Source organism: Zingiber officinale, chromosome 7A, assembly GCF_018446385.1.
Source record: "Zingiber officinale cultivar Zhangliang chromosome 7A, Zo_v1.1, whole genome shotgun sequence".
Lineage (NCBI taxonomy): Eukaryota > Viridiplantae > Streptophyta > Magnoliopsida > Zingiberales > Zingiberaceae > Zingiber > Zingiber officinale.
The window spans coordinates 106,418,671-106,427,179 of record NC_055998.1 but is presented as its reverse complement, the minus strand read 5'-3'; the positions used below and the strand labels follow the sequence as shown (position 1 = coordinate 106,427,179).

At 33.6% G+C, this 8,509-nt stretch overlaps 1 pseudogene; it reads right to left on the bottom strand.

Moving 5' to 3' along the window:
- Positions 1–3,692: 3,692 nt before the first annotated feature.
- Positions 3,693–5,307, bottom strand: LOC122001955 (annotated as a pseudogene).
- Positions 5,308–8,509: the final 3,202 nt, after the last annotated feature.

Below are 8,509 nucleotides of genomic sequence, written 5' to 3'. Positions count from 1 at the left end.
ATTGTTGCTGTTGCAACAACTATTGCAATAACTGCTAGAACTGCACTAGCTATGGCAATAGCTGGAATGGTCTCTGAATTTTGGTTTTATGAAATTTTATTCTTCTAGTAGGCTATATTTTCTTCTTGTACAATTTGTAAATTTATGTTTTAACATTATTTTGATATTAACAGAATGGAGATGGCATAAACTTGGTTGATGTCAAACCTAGAATCACTGATGAATCAATGGAAAAATCAAAGATCTAGAAGCTTACTGAGTCAATGAACAGATCAATGTCGATCTTTAATATTTCAATATTTCTTCGAACAAAAAAAATAAAAAAATAAAAAAGAAAGGGGGAGAGAGATTTAAGTTTTTCAAAATCTCTGGTACACCACTAGGAATGTCAAAAATAATAATAGAGATGTTAAAATATAATAAGAAAGAATCAGACCCCATTTTCTTCATATCGGGCCTATCTATTATTTATTTCAACTTCTAAAAGATGTTAAAATATAATAAGAAAGAATCAGAAAAACAAGCCCCATACGTGTTAGGTTTTTCAAAACCTCTGGTCCACCACTAGGAATGTCGAAAATAACAATAAAGAGTATATTTGAACTCCTTACAATATCATAAATCCACAGGAACTGAAATAGGTGCAATCAGTGCTTTCTAGGTCCATCAGTGAGTTTTGATCGAAACTCACTGATCGACCTAGAGACCTCAGATTGCAGTCATTTCAGGTCATGTGGATTTCTAAAATTTCAAGGAGCCCAAATATACTCTCCATTGTTATTTTCAACATTCCTAGTCGTAGACCAAAGGTTTTGAAAAACCTAAATATCTCTTCTTTTTTTCTTTTTTTTTTGTTATTAAGCCTGATATGAAGAGATATCAGGCCCAACGTGAGCCTGATATCTCTTCATATCAGGCCCAATGTGGGTCTGATATGGGGAGATATCAGGCCTAATAACAAAAAAAAGAGAAAAAAAAAAGAAAGAGAGATTTATATATTAGGCCTGATATGATTCTAATGTTATCAAAAAATCAATTAAACTCTAAATGTTATGGGTCTGATATCCTATGTTATGCATACACTCATGGAAAAAAAAAAAGAGGAAAGAGAAGAGCAGAGAGGAAAAATTAAATTAGTTGCATGCATAGGAAAAAGTAAATAGAAGAGAGAGTGAGAAACGATAGTAAAATGAAAAAAAGTCAGATTTGTCAGAAGGATAAAATAGAAAATTCATTTAAAATGGTGCACTCTTTGGTAAATACTAAAGTAACATACGTCTTTTGGTAAATTTAGATCTCTACATGTACCCTTTGATAAATTACCGATTAATCTTCCATTTGAAAAGATTGTTCTCTCACATTCATTTAGTGCATTTCGAGATAGTATATCATTGCAATAGCAATCAACACTCAGATCAATGTAATCCGAGTCGATATCAAAATAATGAAGGTCTTTCTTTTACTTATAGCAGTTGGTTAGAAGACAAGTCTTATACTTATCAATTAACCCATTAGCTTGTATTTCTTTTTAAAAACCCATTTATATGGATTCTATTCCGCTATTTATAAGTTCTTTCTAGAATGAAACTTACGATGTGGCCTCTTTGACTATTTTAGGTTCATTTTCTACCATATAATTTTAAAAATTAGGCTACGCCTTAGTTTTTCGACCATTTAAACATGACCATTTGCAGTCTCAAGCAGGGCCGGACTTATAGTGTAACAAGTGAGGGAAGTACCTCAGGCCCAAAAAAATTTGGGGCACCAAATTTTTTTAAAAACTTATTAGTTTGATATGTTCATGAGCTTATTTTTAAGAAGTTCATAAGTAATAGTTGATAAATAAGTCATATCTAAATTTGTATCCCAAAAAATATTCTATCTTAGTTTTAAACATGATTACGTAGAAAAGAAATTGACCGATTCAAAAAACGTTAAATAAGAGAGAAGAAATCAATAGATTCATCAAACATTTACACGCTGAAGAGAGGGAGAATCTTATTTCTTTTCTCTAAGAGTTCAAAAAAAAATTAGATTTGATCAAAACATGGTTGTAGTTGAACATATTGTAAGTGAAATAGGAATTGAATTTATTTTTTGAGAAAAGCACATCATTCGAAAAAAAAAGACAATTTGATAAGATCAACAGTGAAAAGATACCTCAATCTTCTAAAGAATCTTTTTGAGTTAATTATTTCATATGTATAATTGATCAAGCTCTTTCTTCACTTGAAATTTGGTTTGAGCAATTTCAAAAGTACGAAAAAATCTTTGGATTTTTATTTAGTTTGGAGAAGTTGTTGTCTATTGATGATGATGATCTCTTGAGTTCAAATGTCAATTTTCATAATTCATTAACACATGATGGGTGTTTCGATGTTGATGGATCAGATTTATTTCTAGAACTAGAGTTATTAAGACACTCATTATCTGGAGAAGCAACAAGAGCAATTGGTGTGCTGAATTATTTGAAAATAATGGATGGTTGTTATTCAAATGACTACATTGCTTATTGAGTTTTGTTGACTATACCAGTTATAGTTACATTTGCCGAAAGGAATTTTTTCAAGTTGAAGTTGATTAAAATTTATCTTCGATCAACTATGTCGTAAGAAAGACTAAATGGGTTAGCTATATTATCTATTGAGAAAATAATCATTGAGAAAGTTAATTATGTAAATTTAATTAATACTTTTAATTCAAAAAATGCGAGACAAATATAATATTCAAGTACTAGTTCGGAACATGAATTTTATATTTTGTTTGGATTTTTTTTTTTAGTATTTGCTTACGAAATTATTTTTGATAATATATTTTATCTATATTTTATTCTTAGATTTCATGTTTCAAATATTATTATATTTATATTGATAAAAAATATATGAATATTAAACTTTGAGGGCATCATATTTTGTGCTCGTCTCAGGCCTCAAAATCTCGATCCGACACTGGTCTCAAGATAATTACCATTTGAGCTAACAATTAAAAGAAATACGACGCCAGTTGTTTATAAAATATGATAAATCTAATAAAATCACCCGTGCCATAAAATTAATTTCTTTTCAGAAGACAAATTTGCTCTTTTGCATGTTTCATGCGAAAAAAAAACCTTCGGAAGATTTCTAGTATATATCGTTAGCATACATCTATCCGAATTTTAAGCAATTTATTTTTTTTTTAAAAATGATTAATTCGAAAGGTTATCAAATTAATCAATTTTATATCCATTTGTCCAAAAAAAAAAAAATCAATTAGTTGTTCAGTTTTAAAATGCTCACCATTTTACGTTTGCTCACTCAATATCATTAGAATACACCTACTGGAAAGAAAATAAGATAAATCATTCATGCCCTCAAAATTGGGTTTTGATATAACCATGGATTTAAAATGATGACAGGAAGCTAGAAGCAAGCAATCACAATTCACAACAGATATTTAAAACAGAAATAGATTTCACGGCTGCAATTGTTTGTCTTACAACTTTTCCTTCACAGCTCTTGACAAGTTCATATACAATATATCAGCAAGTAACTTCCAGATAAGGAACACCATGAATAGCAAGAACGAAGCAATTTCTCAACGACGGGGGGAAAATTAAGGTAGCAAGACATGCATATTTTCAAAGACAAAGAAACCTCCCTCCCCTCTCTTGCCCCACCAACACTAGTTTAAGAATTCCTAAGCAATGACACTGTAAAGAAGATGGTTAGATATGGTTAATTGATATGCCCATCAGACTGTTTGATACACAACACTACAACAAAATCATATTATAAATATATATATCTTTGTATAGATAACGAACGATCGATCGAGCAGATGCATGCCTAAATTCAACTAGATGGGAAGAAAATGATAAAAAAAAGTAAGCTTTTTTACTCAAGATTTAGCGTCCTTTGAAGCCTTGAAATGTGGATGGAGCAGTCCTAGTTCATCCTGCAAGTCCAAAGGGTTGGTCGTCTCATTCCTGATCCGTTTCACCCTTCTACTCGCGAGTGATTTGTGAGTGAAGCCGTACATCTGTAGAATCTGGTTGTCGCCGAAGTTGAAGGCGCGGTCCATCTGTTTGAGGCAGCGCTCCACCGGATAATCGCCAAATTTGGCGCAGGGCTTGCAACCGACGAAGTGGGTGACGAGGGGCCAGCGGTGGTCGCCGAGTCCCGGGTGGTAATTCTCGATCATTTCCTCGTAGCGGTCGACGAGGATACCCCAATACCCGTGGAGGTAGTATCCGCTCTCGAGGTAGACCTTTTCGCCCCAACGTTCGCGCTGGGTGGCGAGGAGATAGACCATGGCCGACTGGTCGTCGGCCTCGAAGACAGGTCTGTCCTTGAGGTAGGCGGTGAGGACCTTGCCGGCTTCGATTCGAGTCTTTCCCTTAGGTCCCATGGGCGCCCAGACGTCGAGGAGGTCGAGCGACCATTGGCAGTTGCGAAGCAGGAAGCTGCCGGTGTTGAGACCGATCCAGTTGTGGTCGTCGTAGACCATCTCGTCCCAACCGTGCATCACGAGATTGTAGGGGGCGTAGCGCTCCCAAGGGAGTTCGAAGGCCATGTCCGTGAACATAGCGTCGCTGTCCATCCACCAGAGGAACTCCACCTCGGGATGAGCGAGAAGAAGCGAGCGAATCAGCGGCAGCTTGGCCCAGAATCCGGCCATCTCCGCGTCGAGGAGAGCCATGTTGTAGAAGATCTCTAGGCCATGGACGCGGCAATAATCGATCTTATTCTTGATGGCTTTGAGCAGGTAATGATCGCCGATGGGATTCTCGCAGGGCTGGGGAGAAGAACCGGTGACGAGGAGCACGCGCGGCTTGTTGGGCCCCACGAAGCTGGGCCGACCGGGGTGTCCGCGGAGCCAATCGGCGCGCTGTCGGTCCCAGTCGGAGATCTTGGGGCGAGGAAGAGGGACGGAGGAGCGGAGGGGATCGTCTTCGCCGTCGGCGGAGGAGGCGTCAGGGTGCTTCTCGGTGAGGGCGCGGTGGGGAGTTGCGGCTGGCGGTGGAGAAGGCGGCGTAGGTCGTGTGGCCGGCCGGCTCCGATGCGATCCCTCGCGAAACGACGACGGTCAGGACGAGACAGATGAGGGTGAGGCGGCCGTTTCGAAGCGTCCTCTGCAGCTGCCGCACTCGCCGCTCGCCCAAACACCGACCCAGCACCGACATGATCCCCCCCTTTTTTCTCTCTCTCTCTCCCTTTCTCTCTCCGGGAGGTCGGAAGAAGAAAAGAAGGTAAAGGAACGGGGAAGGAAGGAACACAGCTAGAAGGAAGGAAGCGAACGCGTGGAGAAAGAAAGAGGAAACCCCTGGTGCTCCGGCTTTGTGAGGTTAAAAAGGGGTGAAGAATGAAATTCGACGATTTATTTATTTTATTTATTTATTTATTGTAATGGTAGGGACTCTTAAAAGACTGCCTACGTGTTTGGGTAACGGGTATTGTACAGGCTACAAAGATAAACTCTTAGCTATATTTGGGGCATAAAAAAAGTAGTAAATTTTTTAAAATAAATAAATATGTATTATTTGTAAATTTGCTTGGACGGCTTTCTTTAGATTCCATCGATTGCCTTCCAGCCTTTCCATTCCTATTTTGGAATAGTAATTAATGTTTTTTTTTCAAAAATTTATTTAGTTTTATATATTTAATATTTAAAGTGTTTACTTGTTTGATCAGTCCACCGTAGTAATCTGAAATGTAGTCTGATTATCTAGAACATTTTTAAAATAAAATACAAAATAAACATGTAAAACAATGTTCTAACAACTCCCTTGAAAAGGATTATTGCAATTAATGTTGTTATATATATTTCTTGTTTGATTTAAATATGTTATTTTAATATGTTAATAATACCATCATTTTTATGGTAGGTGTGTGTTGATATGGTTCATAGGATTTTACGGGATATTCAAATTTATTATAATAGGATAAGGGATTTATTCCCGAAGGATGTATTCTCTAGGAAAAAAATACTTTCAATTTTTAACTATCTTAATGATCGACTATAAGTTAATATTGTAATTTACATCTCTTCATATAATCTAGAATGAATTATAAAAAACACCTGAATGAGTATAATTATCTTTTTACTATAATAATGTACAAGTTAGTAGTTGTGTTAATTTGACTCGATTTGATGGGCTAAAGGTTTGTATGAAGCGAAGATGAAACCCAAGAGGAGCTCAAATTAAGATGTTGATCAAATGATATAAAGATGGGAAGAATAAGTTGTTTTAGAGAGATTTGTAGCTTGACTGAGAAATTATGTTCAAATGACCTAAAATTATAAGTGCACCCCATTATATAAAAAATGAAATTACCATATGAATTTGAAGTCATTTAGGCACTTAAAAAGGTCATAAAATGATAGTTTACTAAACAATGACTTGGTGCCTTCTAAAAGCCTAGATGCATTAAAATCACAAATACGTTATACTTGATGAAAATGAAGCTATTGTGCAAAATTGAGGTCGTGTTAACACTTAAATTTGGGAAACTATAATTTTACTTTCTAGACAACTCAATGATCTAAAATTTCAAAAAATAAAAAATAATAGTTAGTATGCATATAAAACTTCATGGCTATATTATTATTGTACACTTGAATGACAAGAGTGCATGTCCCATAGTGGAAGCTGCGACCGGTTCAGAGTAAGTATTTGAGTCAAATTGGGCCGATTCGGTTTCAGAAATCATTTTACAGCAAAATAATTAAGCTGCAGCATTGGCATATGCATAGACGAGAATACCAAATACTTTATTTAACATTAAATTTTAACATCATATTAAGGGAAAATTTTGAATGAGCTCTCCCATCATAATTTAAATTTTACATATAGTCGTCATTACCAACAAAATTTTATTTCCACTCTTTAATTAAATATAGTGAATATCAATTTACTTAATTATCTTTTATATTTTTTAGATAAAAAATTTAAAAATTAAATATAATTCCTCTTAAATTTAGCGTATTAAACTAGAATCTAATCTATTTTATATTATTCAATTGCATGAAAATATACTAAATATTCTTTTTAAATAGTGTTCAATTGGATGAAAAATATATTATCTTTTCTTTAAATAATACTAAATTTAAGAGGAATTAAAGAGCGCAATATATTATCTTTTCTTTAAATAATACTAAATTTAAGAGGAATTATATTAAGCTGAAAAAACTGCGCTCAATTTTATACTCCTTAATCAAATATAATGGATACTAATTTATCTAATTGTCCCTCATATTTTTTAGGTATAAAAAGTCAAAAAATATATATAATTTTTGTTAAATTCAGCACATTAAATTAAAATCTAGTATATTTTCTATCGCACGATTCTTTTTTCACCTCAATTGAATGAAAAATATACTAGATTCTATTTAAATAGTTCTCAATTGGATGAAAAATATACTAGATTCTCTTTAAATGATATTGAGTTAAAAAAAAATTATTAAGCTAGAAAAAAAATTAAACTTAATTTGATAGAAATATACTTAATTTTAATTTAAAATACTGAATTTAAAAGAAATTATATATATTTTTAAATTTTTATCTTAAAAAATATGAGAGATAATTATATAACAATGTTTACATGAGAAAATTAAAATAAATAAAATTTTATATGCGATGAATGAAAATAAAATTTTTACAGATAGAAATTATATACAAAATTAAAGTTATATTTAGAAATTTTTATCTAATTTACCTCGTATATATTATTAATCCTAAGCTTTGACGCTTAAAGAATTGTAACATCAAGCTAAATAAAAAAAAAAAATGATGGCAAGTACATTTTTTAAATAATAAATAAATCTCTTTCTGTTTTTATTAAGATTTGATGGCAAGTACATATTTGATGGATGGTGGCAACTACTCCTGACAAGAGTGTGTCTGGGTCCTGCAAACTATTGCTGCAATTAAACTTTGATTAGATTGCATATTTATATAAAAAAGACAAGAACATTTAATGTGGTATTTTAAATTATATGTCTTAAATTAGCAAGATCAGGCTATATTGTATTTTGAAATTGAAATTTCTGATCGATTCAGGCATCATTGGGGTTAAAAATGTTAGCTACCTCTTACTTTTGGAATTTTATTTTTTGTTGGACGTTGATGTATGAAGCCTCCTCACTGTATATAGACATGGTTAAATCTTTAAGTGGTTAATCATATGTAAAATTTGAATTCCAACTCCTATGTCTCCTGGCAAGTTGCCTACCCAACTGCTACTCACATGTTTTGTTGTATGTCACAACAAGTCCTAACGAGCTAGGTACCTGCCCAATTATGAGTTATTTGTTATGATCATATCCTGTATGGAGCAGCCAAGTAGGATTATTCCTTCGCATAACTTAGAGGACAAACTTTGAAGGATGCATATGTTGAATCACGATATACGTGAGAGAGGAATGAATCATATGATTTTTATTAGTGAAAAATTTAAACACAAAACTAGAAAATAAGAAAATATGATTCGGTCGATTTTGCTTGGTTCGAAGCCTTCAGTGACTCTTA